Here is a 22,063-nt window from a genome sequence, read left to right as displayed (position 1 = left end):
TGAAAGGGAGAAAACTGGGGGGTTTGCCAGCTATCAATACATTCGCCTCCGTTGCTGGGCGACAACCAGAGCTCCATTGAGAGAGAGAGAAGAGAGAAGATATGGTGAAGTGACACCTCATTGCTCTCAGGTGGCACGTGGCAGAGGAGAGGGAGCATGCAGGAGGCACGGCCACACTGCAGGCGGGAATGCAGGAGAGAGGGAGCATGCAGCAGGCACGGCCACACTGCAGGCGGGAATGCAGCAGAGAGGGAGCATGCAGCAGGCACGGCCACACTGCAGGCGGGAATGCAGGAGAGAGGGAGCATGCAGCAAGCATGACCACACTGCAGGCGGGAATGCAGCAGAGAGGGAGCATGCAGCAGGCACGACCACACTGCAGGCGGGAATGCAGGAGAGAGGGAGCATGCAGCAAGCACGACCATACTGCAGGCGGGAATGCAGGAGAGAGGGAGCATGCAGCAAGCACGGCCACACTGCAGATAAGAATGCAGGAGAGAGGGAGCATGCAGCAGGCACGACCAAGGTGCAGGTGGGAAAGCAGGACACAGGCATGCAGCAAGCATGACCACACTGCAGATAAGAATGCAGGAGAGAGGGAGCATGCAGTAGGCACCCTTACACTGCAGAGAGAGGCTCTCAGAAAAGAGGCCAGCTTCCAAAGCTTTCTCTGAATCTGCATTCTAGAGACAGCTGCCTGCAGAAAGCAGACACTGACACAGGACAAAACCCCACCTTTCAACACAAGCAATTACAATCACTGCACCACTTCCGTCTCAGTTACGGCTACAATGACACGGTCAGGACACATGGCTGCCACTCTGTCACCGCAGCAGGTATCACATAAACACTGAATATTTCAATATAGTCGTTTCAGAGATTGTGGAATACTATAAAACCCCATCTCTGCAAGGCAACTTCAACCAAGCTCACTCACTTAGGTCTGGGTGGGTTTCCATTTTCCCCATTTTCTTTTCTGCCAGCCCCAATGAGAGCCCACTCAGCTCAGCAACCGATCATTACTGGAAATGGCCTACTTACAAACATGCTGCAAGTCGGCAAGCCATGTAACTACGCTGCTCCCGTCAGCTGTAAAAACAGAAATAAACAAAGACCAACGCCTGATCGCCATATGTTACCAAACAAAAACATCAAACACGAGCTTAAAAACAATTCCAGCTCATCGAGCCTGCCCACCTGGAAGGACTTCTGTCTTTATCGATCTCTGAAGGATTGCCAGTTAGCCATACCATCCAATGTGACACAGAACCTTTTGAACACATGATATTGTGGTTGCAGCTGGAGTAATGGAAACGCATCCATGCCGTACCAGCTTGGCACCAGATTGTGTCACCGAGGTAACAGCTTTCCACATATTAGCCAATAAATGGCTTTTAATGGACGTTCAATCTTCAGCAGATCCCGGTAAATGTAGGCCTTAACGGCTCCCTCTCTTAGCCATGCTACAGGCTAGCTTGGCAACCCTCTGCATTTCCATTATATGTTCTGGATGTGCTTTTAGCTCCAGAATCATAGCAGCTGTGAACCGCTTTTTTTCAGATATTTGCAGCAGGCTAGCATGCCAAAAACTGGCACCTGTTCACCGACTAGCAGATTACACTATTTATATGGCACCGTGCCAGGCCACTTCCTCCTTTGTCATATGCTGTAGTTCCGTAAACATGGCTACGTCCGCTAAACGTCATGTAACCGCAGTCTGACCATATCGAGTCCTAAGTAACCAGCCGCACCTGCAATGACCTGCTGTTATAGGTCAAATGCGCCTCACTGTAAACAGCAGTGGAATTGTCAGCCACACCACATTTTAAGTGCATCTGGATACTTGTGAGCGGCAGTGAGGTATACAGGACAAATCGGGCCTGAACTTTGGCCAGGGCTCGCTGTGTGGTCTCAGACAGTAAGTTGACGCTAGCCTCCCGAGCCCGAGAGCTACGTCTAATCTGGACCACAGAGACTGAATGAATGGGTGTCCTCTCGGTAATGTGATTAAATTAAACAGGAACAAAAGCCAAGAGAGCCAAGGGCACGGCCGTTAAGCCCTCTGCAACAAGTAAACCCAAAATGATGAACACAATGTGAAGGCTTACATCGGCATCTGCCACGAGTTGCATTACTACAGCGGCACAGTGACGTATCATGTATCATAACATAGCCATACATAACAGCATTCTAATGCCTCCCGCTGATCCCATCTGGCACTCATTCAATATGGCGCACTCGCCTCAAAATAACATTTTCTGTAAGGTACCCCTGAAGATGCAAAGCAGCCCGATCGATACATTTTGATCTGGCCGTGCCGTGTTTACAACCTCACATTTGTTTAACTGGAGATATTCTCTCCGCGGCGTGAATGGCCTGCTGTCTCTACGAGCAGATCTGCAGAGCCCTGCACACAGTGTACGCAGCACGCCAGTCTCTGTTCATTGTTCCAGATCCCAAAGCACAGTGCGCAACTCCTCATTGATCGTATGCGCAGGCCCTGAAAGCTACAAATGCTTTGTAATGCGCAGTGCCACCAAACAACTGAGTGGTCAGCCTTTTGCAGAGATTCTACAGGGACGTGGTGACAGGAGAGAGAGAGCGCGATTAATACAGGGAGTGGGGCTGAGAAATGCACAGGTCTCATCAGACAATGCATGCGCTCATGTACGAATTAACACACAAACACAGACACACACACCCTCACACAGACAATACACACATTCTTCCACTATTCTAATACACTGGTGGCAGTGGCAAAGCACTCACACCTCACGCCGCCTCAATCCTCCAGAAAAATGAAGGACCACAATAGCACTCAAGAAAGCTCTTTGAAGGGGTGATGTGGCCACTCGTACGCTGCATCCCAAACAGATTTAATGAAAGAGAACAGCAGTTGGCACTTCAGGAAAGCATACCGCCATGACAGACAAGAGTGTAAGACTTGTGTAAGGACAGAGCAGACATGGACCGCAGTAACCGTGCACTGTAACATTAAAGGGAGAAGTGAAAGAGCTGTATGGCAGAGCTGGGGTTCTGCCCTTGCTTAAAGGGTTGAGGGTAACAATGCCCTCCATTGTTCCCTGGGCTTGACCTGATGGGGTATTCAGTGCAGGGAGTGTAGGCCTGGCACAGTGAACCCACCCCATCCTGGATGGCCCACAAAGCCTCTGCATTGTCACGCACAAACATGCGCATATGCATCCACACACACACAAACACACACACACACAGGCGGGTGGGGGAGGATCCAGTGATGGAATCTCTCTACTGTGGGGTAAAGTGGGGTGGCTAGTCTTTGAGTGAGCTCTGCGTGAAAACCCTTCAGAGAGCATTTGACCATCTTAAGTACACATCTGAAAATCCTGGCACAAAGCAATACCAATTCAGTGATACAGACAAGCCCCTACAACAAGCCATTTCCCAGTCCCAAAAAAAACTGTCCACATCCTTATTATGCTTTAAATTAAATAAATAATTTAAAGCATTCTCAGAGAGAGCCCCCAATATTTTCCCCTCTAAGTTTCCCATTTCAGTTTAAATTTGTACATATAGCTGCAATATCAGAAAAACAAGCTCTCTATTACATGTTAAGAATACTTTTAGAGAGGTCCCACAGTGATACTGTAACTCAGCAACTGCAAAGCACTTTAGCAGTCCAGGGCAACAGCTTCTGCATGTAGAACAACTTTACATCAGCACTGTGTATAGGCAATAAATTAGTTACTGTAGAACATTAACTGAATTCCATTTGCAATGTAATCACCTTAAATGTGTAATCAATACTGAATTATCAGCCTCTAGAACATACATATAAACACACGCTGACCTGTCTGGTAGAATACGGTACCATCTCCACAGTTATTCCAAAGTAAAACATGAGCATCTCTTTGCTGAACAGCATGTTTACCTGCCCAGCCTATGCTTTTCAGATGAATGCAAAAGAGCAGGGGAAACAGAGCTTGAACGGCCATGTTGGACTCTCAAGGGCACATCTTCACGCTAGACTGCTGATTTATACATTTAAATCACAGCAATTGATTAAATTCTGAACCATGTGACCAAAGTCATTCTATCTGATGTGCTCAAGCCAAGACAAAGAGTCGGAGGTCACGGCATCATTGTTACAATGGATTTCTTAGGGAACGTGCAGATAACTTCTGCAAAGCAAACAGACAACTGAACAGCTCAGAGAGCAGCTTGTTCATTAAACTACACAATCTGCGCTGATAAACTCAGGATTCTGAAGAGAGAAGGTACCTCTTGTTCTCAGTCTGTGTTTCACTGGTAGGGTGTGTCAGATGTCAGACTGTCTAATAAACAACTCCCCTTACTGAATAACTGAAAAGGCAACTAATTTCAAGCAATCACATAGTTATGCGTAGCATTTTTTTTTTATGAATGAATCTGTGTGAGGACAAAACACAAACAGCAGCTCAGGCTGAACAGACAGTTTTGTCAAATGCACTCTGAGGACCTGGTAGTTTTATTGGGAGGGAAATAAAGCTTTGAACTGGAACCACCTCAATGGCTTTCCTTCGCTGTGTAAGCACATGCTGGGCGCAGACAAAGCGGACCGCAATGCTGGCACTGGACTGACGGCCCGATGGGGCTTTTGGCCCTGTCAGGCCACAATGAGCAAGTAAGCACATTATTTTCCAGCTGATGTCCGTATTCTACTGCCCACAATGGGCTAGTAAGAAATAAAAACAAACTGCTAATTTTCAGTCATCTATCCACAGTCAGAGACAGGGTACAAGTACATGTAGTGTTCTGCAGCTTTGGGCACATGCTCCATGTAGGCCTGTCGCGGTATATTGGGTGGATACAGCTATATTCAGCAGTTTCAGTAAGTTACTACAGTTACTAACTCTGGTAACAGATTCAGATACCTCCAGCTCAGAGTAGTTGTTATCAGTATCCTGTGGTACCAATTAACCAATAACAAATGGGGTACAGTATACCCAATAGACCCTACCTAAGAAACTGGCTGAAGAAAGATGAATGTTCCACAATACATTCTGGCTCTGAGCATAAGGCTAGCTCACGTTAGCTTGCGAACTCGCCTGCTACCCTGTGAATGGAAAAAAAAAAACAACAAGCAGCGACCAACAGATTCATTATAATATGCATTCTAAAATGCATCTTCAGCCTAAAAAGCCACTGGCCCTGTGGGCATTTTCCCCCAAAGACTTCAGCTACCTTGAAATTAATGGCCGATAAGAAAGGGAGAGGAAATCACAAGAAATGACATGGAGCGGCGATGCCAAACGCGCTCTCTCACTGTCGCAGTGTGAACACCTGTCAAACCTCAGGTCTGTATTGTTCTGCATGAGATATTCTAATTAATTTCTCCCGGGTTTAACACAGGGCTGGGCATTCGACTTCTCAGAAGAGAAGCCTGAAGCATGCTAATAAAATACGACAGAAAACAAAAGACTGATGTTGTTTGAACAATTCCACACAGTAAATAACACTTTTAAAAACTGCTATCATGCAGAAATAGATCATACAAGGCTTTAAACAGTAGCACAGAACCTTTTACATGTTTTACAAATTTTCTTAAGTAACTGAATGTGGGCACATTTGATAGTTTGTAAAATCCAGGGAATGGCACTGTAACAGACTGTAACAGATTCACTCACTAAGGAGTTCAGAGCCCGGTGTTCCCAGAACAATGGAAAAGAAGTGTGTCGTAAGTTACACACTTAGTTAAAACAGACGGAACAGCAGTAATGAACACGATTTGCAATGCAAAGTCGACATACCATAAAACCTTTAGCTCAATGTGTGACCGTGTGCAATTAAACCATGCAAACAAACCATGAGACTCAGAAACAGACTGCATGAAGCACATGCCTATAAAAAACAAGTCAGAGGCTGCATATCTTTTGTTTGGGTGAACAGCCAAGGCTTCTCTCTGCCTTAGTATTTCCATCAAACTGCCCTTGTAGTTAACTCATATATGATGCTTACAGGTAATTTAAGTGACATTGTAAAAAATATTTCAGTTAGCACAAGGTATCTATACCTATTTACCATTCTTTACTGCTGTTTTGTGCTCTTAAATTTGCATTTTGATTTTCACTGAACTACAATTATGTAAACTTAACCCATTTAACAAGCCCCAGAAAAGTACAGTCTGATTAATTTTTGACCCGGATTTTTTTTATTTTGCTCCTTTCTAATTTATAATGGGTCTAGCTACCATTTATTGCTATGGGGACTTAACTGCAACGCAGCCATGTTAAAACCATTTTTGCAGGCATAATGGTGAAATCCAGGTATACTATAGTTTTGCCATAAGGTGACCAGTTTCCTTGCATCTTTTCCAATGTGTCATGTGGCTTTGCATTATTGACCTCTAAATGCCACTGGCATTCAAAATGCCTTGTACACGGTAGCATAATTAAAAGATATTTTAAATATGTTAGATTGTGTTAGATACAAAGACATTCAGTAAAACACATTCAGGTAGTACAGAATGTGAATAAATGCAGTTACTGTTTGGTGAACTGTTAAAGCTAATCAGTTATATTACTGAAGCCTAATATTTATGGAAATTAACTGTAACTTTTCAAAGTACCTGCACAATGTGTCTTTTCCCCCAACTGCTGGGTACTCAACCACTACAAATACTCGGAATTTCAATTCCTACTTTAATACCTTTATAAAGAGAAATAATGAGCTTAACCAAATCCATCTAATCAAGATGGAAAATGACAGGCATAGCTAGCATGACTGTTGTGCTTATGAAAGTTCTCTATGGCACAACAGCTTGCTAGTAGCCGAGTGTAGGGTAAAATTCTAGGAAGCATTGTACACACACATAGAAAGATGTAGTCCACTCTACAAGCATACTTGCACTTTCACAACAACAGAAATGCTCTCAGTTATGAAGCATATATTTCTTATCAGAGGCTGCAGGCTCTTCTGGGCTCCGGCTCCTGTAAATGGTGCAGTGTTCAGTGCTCCAATGCCTTTATACACCAACATTCCAGAAAAGCTGAGGGGGGTCATGTCAGGTGGTTTGATTTCACAGGGACTGTCCCAGGCCCAGCATGTTACACAAAGCTGATACAGGTACAGCTGGCAACTTCCAGAAAAGCAGTGACATGCAGAGGCTACCCAACCCTGATGTAAACAGAGTCAGAATGAGCACTGGGCAAACCTGACTTTCCACTGAGAAGACGGGCACTTTGATGTGACCACAAATACCATCGTCGCTTGAGAATTCAAGGGCATGTTTTATGTCGTACTAACCATCCTTTCAGGAGGCGCTTCTGCTCTTCCAATTTCATTTGTGCGAGCTGCTACCTTGATCAGGTTGTCAGTGGCCCGGCTGAAAACAAGATTCCAATTTCGGTGCTGCTGACATGAGCGATGCCTTACGGAGGCCGGGGATGGGCAGTTCACAGTTTGGAAGTAAAATCCACACAGGTCCAGTCAGGACTCTTTAAATTCCACTATGTGTTCAATATTCGATTGATAAGGGCTTTAAAAGGAACTCAGCTTCGAGAGAACCATTCTGTGACAGACAGCAGGAGCCTGGACAGCTAGGGAGAGCAAAATCAATCCAAAAACACACATTCATCAGAAATTGTAACAAATTAAGCAGATTTTTAACCCTATAAACAAGCTATGCATAATATCCTTTGACTACCTTCTGCAAACAGATCTGAATAGGGTAGTGCAAATCCCTTCATGCCCATTCTATCATTAAAAACCATTTACTAGCAATGAGCACCCGCGTCTGCCTTCTCTATCCTCTCTAAGGGGACATTCTGCTTATTAAGCCTGGCCTCTGAGCCCTTGGTGTTTGTAGGAAGATGGAAATATTGTTTCAAGACCTTGGTGATGGGTTTAATCCTTTCTTATCAAAATAGCTATAACAGCCATTGCATTTTAACTGCTGTTTATCTTCAACTATAATAACTGGTAGGTATAATGTTACAGTACTTAAAGCCAATGACCACATGTTAACCACCTAACAAGAGAACAGGCTACTTGTTGTCAAGTCATGTTAGCTGATGTAATAATTAGCATTTTGCCAGCTGAGCAAAACCACACTAGCACTTTCACCATGCTGCTGGTGAAAATGAAATGTTAGTCACTACATCTGGATGAATTATTCCAGGTTGGCTTAGATTTCACGTTTAGCTTTTACTGTTTCATTCTGTTCCGAAATAAGGCCACAGTAAAGTTTCATAACAAATATAAGCATTATGATGCCTTTATGGACTTTGCTACTATACCATTTGCTAAATAATACAATAAATAATTCTTCCTGGGAAATAATACAATCTAGGAGCATTTGGTTTATTCGAACACAATATGATGGGTTGTACCAATAAGAGATTTTACTGGCCTATGTCAATATCTGATATTCACTTAACTATACTTGTAGTTTCCAATATGACAATTTTTCACGTAGCATGGTTCTTATACAAGTACACAGATTGCACACGTAACCAGGATCAAACAAGAATGCTATCATGGAGTACAGTGTGTCTAATTATCCTTCCATTGAAAACATTTCTATGATCAGTCCTGCCAACTCCTTAGTTATTTTACAGCCAGTGCTTTAAGGTGCTTATACAACTGCCAGTAAATTCCTTTGAACCTCCCACAACACACATTATAAGCAAGCAAATATCAAACATAAGAAAATCACACTACACATAAAAAACAATGCAAACCAAATTAACACGTTGTTCGTGTAGGATCAATGTCACAGAATACAATTATTAATTTATAACATTCTCTCAACAAATTCGTATTTGATCGCATTATTTTTAAAATATTGTTAAAGTGTAATGTGTTAATCTCATTCCAACACTAGAATTTTCCAGATTTCACCCGGTGTGAAACAGTGAAACTGAAATGAACGTGTAAAATGGCCTTCTACCATTTCAAATCTACATCAATCCACTTTATGACACAGGACACAAGTCTGATCCCCAGATGTGCCTATTCTGTGCAGCTCATGGCTGAAACATTATCTGAAAATGAATGGATGAGCTTGGATACAATGTAGAGGGTAGCAGGGATCACTGTATTCAACAGCAGAAACCTAAATCATTTAAGAGGTACAGATGAGTCCAATGTGAGATTTCTTCTACACTTGGCTTGTTGCAATCAAATTTACAAAAGCTGCAATGGCTGCTGCCTAGACTGCAGTTTTGTGCTGTGCTTGTTCTGTGTTCAGGCAGTTTAAGTTTTCTCCAGTCATTTTTAAGAATGGAAGATTTTCAGTGAGCCAAAAAAACCTCCATATGGATAATGACATTCAGCCCATTTAATTCCCTTAAGGTCTTCAGTTTCACAGAGTATGTGTTAAAATGTGCTGGCTGCTTATTGATTTTCATCACTTCAGTACAGCTCATCTGCTTACAGTAGTTACATGCTCCACAATCGCAAGGTTTGCATCACAGTTTCATTACATTCAGAGTTTATTAAGGTACACAAGATTAAAAAGACAACTGCATAAAATGGACCAAAAAAGCCAAACTCTGCTAAATCTTGATTATGGAGGTTATGTGTGTTAACCTAACTAGCCACACTGGTGGGTGTCCCTTCAGTAATTGCACAAAGTAGGGACCTCCTATGGGGTACACAACAGGCATTGAGATGGATGACACAATACTGCACAGAACTACAGAATAAGCCATTCCAGAACTTCTGCCCAATTCTAATATTACACATTCGCTGACTGTAAAAGAAACATGTAAACACATGTTTCTTACCAAGACAGCATCTGATTAGATGCTTACTTGACTAACAACCACTTTGTGACCTCATCCCACAGAGTACCACTACAATATCTATTGCTTCTTGTGATGTGGACAGTCTTCTGCATTTATGTGTTCAGATATGTTATTAATATGAGTGGTTTTGCAGTGAGAATGATGCTTCAGCCATTTAGTCAAAAAAGATTTTGATTAGGCTGTGTGTGTGTGTGTGTGTGGAGTTTATTTAAATTCAAAATTGATTGTGCGACAGGAATCGTGTATGATATTCATCATCAAAGGACCTCAGAATTTTCCTGGATCAGCTCCTCTCAATAAAGGGGAAAACCTCCATTAACCACAGTAATCACACAGAGAAGGAGTGTTTCTGAAAGACTCAGTTGTAGAATAAAGTACATGAAGAAAAAACTACACCAACTTTTCCTCAGGTCAGGAATAAACATCCATTTTGAAGTTAGAGTTGCCTTTAAGTACTTTGTGACCACACCCCCCCTATATATCCAGAGAACAATATAACAATCCAGAGAACAGATGGAGCTTGATCAATCTCAATTGCCTAAACCTGATTAAAACATGCTGCTCCTTTAAAGGCAACTGGGTTCAGGGCAAAGACTGCTGAAACTCAATATACTGTACCACATAATTGTTCCTCAGAGCTCACTAGATCTATTGAATATTCTAAGGCCTTTTATTAGGAACTTATTTCACTGTATTACTAAATACTGTATTAATTAGCTACCCTCCCCCTTGGCACATGTCTCACCACTAAACCTTGTGATTCGTGTCATTAGTCATCCCTCTACGAAGGACCTACATAATGTTCTCACAAAAAGCCTACCACCTATCGGTCTTAGATATACAGGCCAAACAAACTAATTTTACATAGTGTGAGCTGATAAATCAAAGCGGCGTGACAAACAATTTTAATTGGACTGTCAACTGATATGCTGTTTTGTCATACATTTCCATTTACCTATGAGCAAGGAACGTTATCTAAAGTCAAAGTGATTTAAAATAATGTAAGCGACTATTATATTATTCAATCGCACAGTGTATTTTAGTGTAGTCTTTAACGCCAGAGCATGTATCTTTGTACAAAGAATCCAGAAACTAACGCTGCGGCGTGTCTAACCGCATATGAGGACTGAATGAAAATTAATTTGAGCGAAACAGGGATAAGGGGAGGGCGGTAGAGGACGTTTCAGACCGTTAGCTAATGATTTATCACAATCCAAAGACTAATATAGACAGCTCCGTAAATGTTAAATGTTAAATGAGTAAATGGTAAATGTTAACCCCCCCCCGAAGACCAGCTACTCCGCGTTCCCGTACGTGGCAGGAGGAATCCTGGCTAGGCTAGCGTCTCCACTGTTGCTAGCCACTTAGCAGGCTACTTCCTGTTGCTACTTGCTTTTGCCGTTTAAATTCCCTGAGAAGTTATGTTTCAGGGGAAGGAACGGAAGAAAATGTTTTAAAGCAATAGACTATTATACCTACTTTTACATGTACCACATTTTAGCAATGAATTGGGAACAATTGGGATTCTCAAATTATATTGACCAATGGGTTTAAATGTCACATTGTAGTTAACGCAAGTGGCTAACTAGCTAAATATTTCATTAGCTAGTTAGCTAACGTTATGTCGATTTTGGGTAGCTAAGTATCACTATCACTGCATAGCTAGTTTACCAGTTGTGTAGCTAACGCCGGTGCTTTATAGCTGGAATAGGGCATGAACTTGATGGCTAGGTAGCCGACAAACACATGCTAGGTAGCTGAATGTAGCTACCAACCTGCCTATTTTTGGTAAGGATTAAATAATGCACCGAGAGCATGACACTAACTATGTAGCTAGCCATTACCTGAAATCTGAAATCTAATCTAAATCTAATCAGTTCGTTGAATAAAACTACAATTTTCCCGTAAATACAACAAATCTAACTATCTTAATACGATTGGATTGTTGGCTGGCATAAAGATAACGGGCTGTAATGCATAGTTGCAACAAGTCAAGTCGCAGTAAGGAAATGACCACATCTGTCCGGCCTAATGCCGCTTCCCCGCCCTTACATTGTCTCGTCTGTGTCTGGACCGTAACAAAGGTGATGCAACCATCCAGCTATAGTTGACTGGCTAGCTACTGAGCTAACAACGTTTCTCTTCAATCGCGCATGACGCTCCTGAAAAAAACCCTTACCACCGGGAAAACAGGCACTGGTAAAAGCGCAATCACTGCAGAGCCAGCAAGCTACCCAAGCTTAAGCTAAGTTTGACATCAACCGGCTGGCTAGCTAATTGATGAAATCTGTCTTTTCATAGGACCGTGCTCTACATCAAAAGTATAAAACAGCTGTCTGATTCCCTAGTATTATAGCTAACCAGCATTTGCTTTAGTCACCAACAATGAGCTGCCTATTTTCAGTTTTATTTCTATTATTAGAAGTCTGGCAGACTAAACAAGAAGGTGCGCTGCAAGGTAGCAAGCTAACTAGTTAGCATCTACAACTGACTGTCAAAGGTACCGAGATCCATCTGGTCGCAAAGCGTAACTACAAGTTCCACAGGATCCAGCTCGGCTGCTAGCTGGCTAGCTTAACGGCTAGACAGATACAGATCACACCGTAAACACGCACCGGCGAGGAGGTTTTAGCTGGCTAGCTAGCTAAACTTATCAGTCTTCATTTACAAAACATTAGTCCTCACCCCAGCTCTTGGATTCAGATTGGTAGGGAATCCGGGATCACCACCTGATTTTAAATCCCCTCTTGCAGTGTCATGAGTCTTCGCATGGGTGTATTTTTTTCGGAGAGAAATGTGTCCGGGAGCAAAAGATTAGCTACGTCCCTGACACACGGAGGGGAATGCAGGAATGTGACGCTTGGTCCGGTTTGCTGCCAGCACGCGCACATGGAAGCTGGAATTCTGGGAGGTGGAGTCCCGGAGTCTCATCCCCGCTCTCGAATTTGCTGCAGAACTTGGTGTGATGAACATCAGCATTCTTTCCCAAAAACCCACCACGCAGCCGGAATCCTAGTTTTGCTTACCACCCATGTGTTAGGCTGTCTTCGTTCATCCAGCTGTATATGCATATCTGATACATTGCTGGTAAGTAATGCTACTGATCCCTATTCACTGCCTGTTCACTGCTATTTTTATCAAATTCACTACATCTACTGACCTACATCAACTATATTTTGGGTCATGTTAATCCACTGCACACAATTTGTCCTGTAAATCCTTATAAAATGTGTTTTATATTGTGACACTGATCGTGGAAAGTTATCCCTCTGAGGGAAGTTCAATTTACATTGTATTTACATGTCGATAGTTATTTGACAAACGCTCTTATTCAGAGTGACATATAAAGCACAGAGACGTAAGCGCGTAAAATAAGGCCACATGAGGAAAGCTCGGGAAATATCAGATCGCATTGCCATTTATAGCTTTCATGGAGATCTGAAAATAATTTTGTGTAGTAGTCCCAAATTAAATTACGCCAGATAATCTTCAATACCTATTGCCTGTCATTTGAGTTCAAAGGGAGGATAAACCTGCTGAATCATAGGGCCATGCCCAGTCTTGATTAGAATAACCTAGGTCAGTATGTGCAAGACAAAGCGTCTTTTGCAAAGTAATGTTTGTGTTGTGTGTGGCCATGTTCATTATTTAAAATGCAGCTGTTAAATCTGCAGATAGTATTTTGAAAACGACAAAATAAATAATAAATAAGGAAGACTAAAGCATCTTTAGTCGAAGATACCACTCTAATAGTGCAGTGACAAATTTTGTAATAAGGTAATGCCGTGAAAGGCTACCAGCACATATACAACAAAATAAATCAACAAATAAAGCGTTCAATAAGCTAGTATCATGTAGAAGAACATAGTATAGCTAATATATTCCTCATATTTGTGGCAAAATATACTGTTAATACTGGATTAAAATGTCAAATGTCAAACCTTGTTGTATTTATTTTTTATATTTTTTCAATGAGATTGTCTTCATATTTTGATTAAGATTTTTAAAGCATTCACAAGTGACATCTTGTGGTCATTGTTGGAAATACAAGGTTTGCAACACTGCAAGTATTGCTTTATTTTTGAAAGGCTATGATTGGGTTATTACAATAACACAATGCAAAATCGAAATTATATAACACATTAAATATTATTTATGGTATTATGGTATTTTCCAATGTTCGTTTTTGGGGTTAAGAAGTTGAACACTTGACTGTGTGCTCATACTATAACTTCAGACTGTTATACCGAATGGCCTGAGGATGTGATTTTGTTGGCCTCTAGTGGTTAATGGGAAAACTACAGTAGTAGAATAAACAGACGGCTTTTCAGGGTGCTACTATCAAAATAATCTAGTAAAGTTTGCAAGAAGAGGTATAATGACCCCAAGGTAATGACTACATTCAAATCATAATTACTGTCCAAGGCTGTAATCTGAGTCTGATAATAGCATATGATTTAATGAAGGCAGCTCAAACATGGAGCATCTGATTTACTCCAAATCACAACAAGGAAACATTCAGTGTGAAAGGAAACTAGCCCTCCTGGCCACCATGAATTCTTCTGTCTGAGAACATTCTATTGTGGAATTCTGTGGGATTTTTATATTGTTTCATTTTAATCTACACTGTGCACGTTCACTGATTGTTAAATGAACTAGACAGTTTGTTCTATCCATTGAGCCCATATACAAAAATCAGTGAATACGCATGGTTTTGGCAGAGCTTGCTATGCTCATGCATCCCAGGCCAGAGGCTACTGGATATGCAGCTTTTGCAAACATCATTGCTGTGCTTCAGGCAAGATCATGCATAGGGGCACAAAAGACACAATTTGAAAACATGGTAAGGATTATCAATCTGATATGAACAAACACATTATTTGTAGTCCTTTACATAGGATGTGCATTTATTTTCCTGTGACTTGAGACACTGACAGGATTAGCTCTAGCCAAAAACCTGAAGCCAAACCTTTGCATCTGCATCCCTCTCTTAACTGGTCTGCCAAAAGGCAAGATGAGTTTGCCCTATTGAGTTACTTTGATTGCCATTAAGGTACAAAAGAGAACTGTTCCATTTGCCCCTCACAATAAGGCTGTAATCGCTGATGGTTTTGTTTCGTCATTGTATTATTGCTCTTGTATTGTGGTTTATGTTGTATCCGTTTTAATTACCATTTCTTCCACATAGTGCACTCTATGACAATTCCTTTGAGGAATTAATGGACAATTTGATTGATTGATTGATTTAGGTCCCAAATGTAATGCAGCAAGGACGGTAGCTAGCAGTTATGTTTTTTAATACTGAGATGTGAAAACTTTTGATATCGCTATAAATAAGTGAGCGTAGCTATCCGCATTATTTAGAAGCTTGATGTGTGGTCTGAGAATGACAAATCTCATGCCAGTTTTTCGAGTTGTGCATCATAAGTTACCAGTGATCCATGGCAGACTTTGAGGGTTAGTACACACTTTTACAGCAGTCAAAATAAAATGTACTGACTTACAGTTCACAGAGAACTAAAAACAGATGCTGTGGGATCATTTCCAATAGCAAACACCCATGCCATTTCTGAGACTTGGTGGGTAGCCTTTAATTTGATATTTTGCTCTTCCCCATTGCCATTTTTTCTCTCTATTACTTGACTTTTTGATTATAAACTGATGAAAATTGTTATGCAGAGCACCTCATACAGATTACATATTTTACATTTATACCGGTCGATATTTAATGAAAGCAATTTGAATCAAGTACCTTGCTGAAATGTTTACTGTCAGTGTCCCTTTCAGGATTTGAACAACCAACAGGTGAAATTCCCAAACATGTTACTCCACACAGCTGGCCTAGCACTTCTTGGTAATGGTGGGTAGAGATTTCAGCATGGTTACATGCTCTAGAATGTTGCCAGATAATAGGGCCAGGTCACCACATATTGGACCTTTGGCTTCAAAAGTAAAAACAGCAGACGTCAGTCTGTTTCAAAAGTCTCAAATAGCTTAACATACATATTACATACTGTCTTTTCAAAACTTAAAATATTATTAAACAGACCCAGATGACATGTAATTTCAAAGGCTGACTAAAATATTTGTTTTATAACACCAAGGTTGGCCTCAAACAGCTGTTAGCAAAGACCCCAAAAAATCACGACAGTAGCTTTGCCAACACACACATACCTCTTACACAACACTTTATGAACGGTATGAGTCAGGACGATTTGATTATGATCTCCGTTCCGGCTCCAGCTCTGATCGCATCTGAAAGCTCGCCTTCTGACAGCAGCAGTGCCGCAGTGTAAGAAGTCTCCAAAGTTCCGCACTCCAGATGGCCCGACAGTTTGGTTTTCAGTGTCAGATTCTAATTAATCTTCCTGGTGAGATCCACCTTCCTGCAGGCTCCGGCACCTACCGGCAGCCACGGAGCTTCCTCTTCGCGCCAGCAGCTTCCCAAATTACCTAACACCAGGACACCCTCCAGCCAGGTGTCAGAAAGCACGTCTGAACCGGGAACCTCCTGCCTTTCACAGACACACTGAGGCGACTCTCCGTATTCATGCCATTGTCAATGGTCTTCATCTGAAGTTGTATAATGTGCTAATCTAATTCGCGTATAACAGCCTTCCATGGACAAACTTGGGGTATTCGATTTCTCACTTTATCAGTGGTGTTCTGAGCTGAAGCGGTTACAACCTGCATTGTCTGTATCACTTTACTCAAATCTCTGTGGCGAGTTGGTTTGCAGCACTGACGGAGAGTCCTTGTAGTTAAGACCCAATTCATGAAGTCCTCAAAGACCCAAGTATGTAAGTCCAACACATTCAGGAGAGAGTGGGGAGCCATAATAATATTTTTTACCTATTGTCCTTTCATCTCCTAAATCTCTATCAGGACAATCCATCATTTTTTAGAATATATAAAACATAATAAGCATGTATAATCATAGTGGATTTTTATACATTGGTGAGGTGGTGAGAGGGGGGTTTGGCTTCAGCGCCCTACATGGGAGGGACGAGTTTGACATGAAGCGCATGGTACTAAAGCACCAATTAGCAGGACGAGAGGATAATGATATTTCCTTAGGCCTGTGGCTGCACGTCCCCAGCCAGTGTGTTAAAAAAGGGAATCCATAAACATGGAATTAGGCAGCACACTCCTTTCACATGTCACAGACTGGCTCTTTCTACCAGAGCCCAAGCGCATGCAAAACTGCAATGTCGACAGCATTCGGTTCCCAGCTATCATTACCTTTTTTTGTGAATTTTGTGAGCGACGGCACTGTAGCCATGGCGCAGCCCCAATGATTCATGCCTCAACAGGTCAGAAATAGCTGTTTGTCTAGTTGCGGGTGACCTGGGGACACCAAGCTGGTCATCGAGGTGAAGAGGAGGGAGCTTTTGACAAGGTCACGCCTCGCACACTGTCCGAGATTCTGCCTAGGCCACGCGCTTCATCCTGAATCTTCTGTTTGAAAAGTGGGCTCCAGCCACCACACACTGTTGCTGAGCCTCAAGCTGATAAACCCTTTTTGTTTATTTTTGTCTTCCACGAGCTGGAAACCATGATAATTCGAAATGATCCTCTGTGGGCAGAAACTCAAGGCCTTGCTCGTTCACTGATGTTGAACTTCTTCAATTTCACACTTTATTTGAAATTAACAGAGGAGATAGTTTATGAAATCATTGTGGCAATTTGGAACAAATGAGGGTGCTAAGTACAGCAGTTGTTGTTTTAACAGTAAGTTCTGTAAAAATGCGTGAGGAATGCAGTAAGATAGCGGAAAGCAGCCTGCAGATAACCATGCAGCTCATGCATGGTCTGCAACATTTCCAAAAACGAATCTCCTGTAGCCCATATCGATCAGCCATTCCACTGATTTATTCATTTTGCCATGAAAAATGGTTAAAAAATGTATAATATTCCACATGCTGAACTCTCCTTCCATCTCTTCTCCGCTCGTGGAGTCACTTTGCACTATTCAGTTGCAATCAGTTGCCTTTGTTTCTGTAAAAACACTTCTCCTTCACAGCTGTCCATTCCTCCATATGTTTACACGCACCTGTTCACACACACACCATGGCAGATGACAATGATGAGTGGTTGGTGACTACAGCGCTCTAATCATTGTTTGCCCTTGCACTTCCCACAGTTTTTGTTTGTTTATGTATTCATGATAATGGTTATCATTATTACTATTATTTGTGGTGCTGGTAGTAATTTATTTTATGTAATTGTGTTGCGCGTGGAATTATTGTGTGACAAATTAAGTATTTTCTACTTAAAAAAACGACTGAATCCCCTGGGGGTGTTACAGGGGAAAAAAAAGAGCGGAGGAGTTAGCGGTTTGTCTCAGTAACCCAAAATAAATCTTAAATGCACGGTATGTGGGAGGGTGAGGTCCCTGCAATTACATTATGCAGTGGGCATCGAAATCTGTCAACAAAGGAGGGTGTGCACACACACATACACACACCAAGATCCTTTCCCTGAGCCCACCACCACATCAGGTAAGTGGGCTAGATAGCATGAGAGACGGAGCAGTGGGTGCAGGGAGAGAACGTCACCAGCAGGTGAAAGTTCGAGCCACGTAGGTTTCAACTGCAGCGGCTCGGTCAAGTGCCGCATGTCTGCGGTGCAATCCCTTCGCTATTTTAGGCTCTTAAAGAGATGTTGCTTTTAGTGTTTTCTTACTTACGGTGTGCCACTGCGGACCGTCAGCCAGCCGACAGCGAATAAAATGAGGAATTCACTACATGCGGCGGTCACCCCATGCCGAGTCACTTGTCATGCACATGCAGACAAAGACAGCCACCAGACAGGACTGAGCTCGTGCCATAATGGATAATGCCTAATAAGACCAAGTTCATGTCACAATACATAATGCTTAATGATGCATAGCTAATGTCATAACGCATAATGCTTAATAAGTCAGAGGTAATACCATAATACATAATGCATAGTAAGACCACGCTAATGCCATGGTATCGTCTCGAATCTTAATGTACTGTGAAGATCACCATGTGAAAAATGATGCTTTCCATAAAAGGACAGGGTAATTTAACAATTATATCAACAAAATTAAAAAGACATGATGTCTTTACGTTATTCTGTCATTCCATGAATACTCAACAAATCCTCCATCCAGACTCCCACCATATCCCAGTTATCCCACCATACTTCACTCTTCTTCTACTCAAATCCATGCAAGGTACTGCCGCCCAGACACTACAAAGGAAAATCAATCAAGGCTGGTCAGTCAAAGCTAAACTAGGATGCAGAATGACTTGGCTTCTCAAATCATTTTCATCAGTTGAAAAGGGGTATTGGCTACCAAGCCCATGTTCCCTATCGACCACTGCAACCGAAAGGCATCTGGGGGCCCCGTTACACACTGTGGCACAAAATCGTTATCCAGGACTTTCTCCGCCATTTTCCCCTGATGGTGGAATGAACTTCCACACTTCATCCATTCTGCTGAGTCCCTCATTATATTCAAGAGACATCTGAAGAAACATCTGAAACATTCCGCACTCACCTGAACACCTGAAACACTGCTGTCTAAAGCAATTACTTATGTCTTAAACTTTGTTTTAACTTTGTTAAAAAATCGCAAATCTATGGTATCATGCACTCGTATCTCTACCAGCTAGCTTGTACCTTGCCTTGCCAACTATTGAAACTTGGTCATCTAGCACCTCTAATATTGTTAACCTCTAATATTGTTGACTCCTTGTATGGCTTTTTGTACTCTGATTCACTGCATCTGCCACATGAATAAAGGTAAAATGTAAATGTACCTAGACCATATCACACAGACTTGTTTGAAACCAATGATATTAACCATCACCCAAGTTACATATCATAGTAGCTGGTTAGTTAATGTGGAAAATGAGGTAGAAGGTCTAACTTGAAAGGCTAGTTTTAAAAGGGCCTGCTTAGTGGCAGTTTCCTATATAAGCAGGATGAAGTACATTAAGTTTTGCTCTAATAATCCTCTGCCCAATTGTTTTTACCTCTTAACATTTTTTTGCTGAATGGACTTGGAACTTTAATGCCCTCTTCAGCCTACCAGTCAGCTTTGTGATTTAATGCATGAAATATCTTACACATTTCTTGTTCAGTTATTCATTTCAATAATCCACATCTTTGTTTTGTAGTCTTGTAATTGTAGTTTGTCCTAGTCTTGCTTTCACTTACCAGTGAAATTACCAGTGTGAATAAGGCCCATTACTGACATCAAGCTAGAAATTGGCATCTGAATTCCTGACTGGCAAGTGCATGAATTCTCAATGTTTTCGCTGGCAGATGTGGACTCCTGTGTTGTGGTAGTAACTATTGCCAATTCCAGTGTTATTTGTGGAATATAAACAACTGGGAATAAGCCTCCAATTTAAGAAATACATTACAATTCTATCTGTTTACCATAGATATTCAAAAACTATAAAGGATGATCAAAACTGGGATGGTTACTACTGTGCATTGGGACCATTACGCGGATGTAATAGCATAAACAAGCAACAAACTAAAGCTATAACCAATTGTTTTGAAAGTGTTTATGAACCAGTGCGAAGCCAACATTCTGTAAAGCAACGAAGCTCGCTTTTGTAGCTAGCTATGTTGTGGCCTTTCTCTATATCACAGATCCTTTCCTTTAAACCAACATAATGTTATTTCCATAAACTACAAAATGTAGACAAGACCTGATGCTTGATAAACAACAGTACTTTTTAATGCTGCACCTGTTTATCATTAATTTGCTGCACACCGTAGATGAATATAGGCAGATGACTATAGATGAATATAGACTGACTAGCTTCAACTCTTGTATGTGTATACGAAACATAGTCACACCGTTCAGTATTGATAGTGCACACATTAAATCACAAATTGGAGCACAAGTCTCTGATTGGCCAGCACATGAATGTCTGTGGCTTTAGCTGTGGATATTAGGCTGTAGTTAGTAGTCAGTAAACATGGCCAGAGAATTGAACGAAATGATGATGATGAGGATGCTGTTGATGATCTAAGCACAGATCTCAGTTAACTGTTTTTATCAAACTTCAAGTAACTTCTTTAAAACCCTTTAAAACAAAGCACAGAGCCAAACCTTTCAGTTGTGCAAAATCCTAAATACATTTGAAACATTTTAATGCAATTTATGTGCAAACTCCCAAGTAAATGTAACTAAATTGCATTCTTTTTATGTTAATATTTTAAATAACCTTAGTATCTTAAAACACATAGAACGTAATTGTATTTGAGAAGAATCACCTCTCACTTTTGTGAATCACTGTTTCCATGTGGAGCATGACTAATCATCTGAACACTGAATGAATAGCCATGTGGACAGCAGCATGTTGTGACAGCATGAGGCAGGCTGAGCAGGGTGCCCACTGTCATCCTCAACAGGTTGCAGTCATGGTGATGGTCAGGACAGGGGCCTGGGGCGTGAAAAGGTCTACCCTTTCAGATGTACTTGGAGCAACATCAGTTGACCACAGGACCAAGCAAGGTGCATAAATGAGACCAGAATGGTTGGGTCTTCATCTGAACCTCAAACAGACAGCTTTTGCTTCCACAGCTGTTTCATACAGAGAGTTGGTGAGTATGTACAGCTTCACAGTGCGATACATGAAAACACAACATACACTTTACTGCCAGTATTGAGAGGAGAGAGTGTAGTGGTGTCTGTAGTCATTTCCTCACTGTACAGTAGATGGCTTGGACAGGGAACTAGACACGGATGACTGAAATCCAGCAACACATTGGCAGTGAATATGATGTGTTCCAGGGGAGGAAGCATATCAGCGTCCCAACAATTGCTTGCATTTAGGAAAAGCAACACGTTACAATCAAAGATTTCTACTCAGTGCCCTTCAAATCAACACTCCAGCGGTGGAGGAACTATGAGGCTGATATGTTGAAGTAGAATACTGTCAGTGTAGAGCACCATTAAATATTATAATGAAAATACAGGCACGGTAGCAGGAATAACTTTATGATACTCTACAGTAAGCACAAGCTTTCTGGGCTGATTTTAGGAGGGCAGTATTGTGCATAGAGGGCACAAAAACCTGAACGTCTCATCTCTCTATGGATGCATGCTCAGATAAATCACTGTAAATTATTTTTTATTGATGAAGCTGGGCTGCACTTATCCAAGCAGCGGAGGTGTGGTCAGAATAGCACTGGCAAGCAAACAACAGCTGGGGATGAGGGATGGGAACATGAACATGTGTTCGGATATAACAGATGTTGTAGCCACTACTTTGGGCCCAAAGTTGACCTCTGATCACTGTTTT

General features: G+C 41.7%; 1 protein-coding gene across 4 annotated transcripts in view; it reads right to left on the bottom strand.

Annotated features, from left to right (window-relative positions):
• ctif (CBP80/20-dependent translation initiation factor) overlaps window positions 1-12,602 on the bottom strand; it is a 104,045-nt gene extending 91,443 nt beyond the window's left edge. For all 4 annotated transcript variants that reach the window (XM_036529230.1, XM_036529232.1, XM_036529229.1 and 1 more), the window contains exon 1: window positions 12,453-12,602. The gene's annotated coding sequence lies outside the window, so the exon portion shown is untranslated. The remainder of the gene's footprint in view (window positions 1-12,452) is intronic.
• Between the last annotated feature and the right edge of the window lie 9,461 nt (window positions 12,603-22,063).

Source organism: Megalops cyprinoides, chromosome 5, assembly GCF_013368585.1.
Source record: "Megalops cyprinoides isolate fMegCyp1 chromosome 5, fMegCyp1.pri, whole genome shotgun sequence".
In the NCBI taxonomy this organism is placed as follows: domain Eukaryota; kingdom Metazoa; phylum Chordata; class Actinopteri; order Elopiformes; family Megalopidae; genus Megalops; species Megalops cyprinoides.
This window is presented reverse-complemented; position numbering and strand designations above follow the sequence as displayed.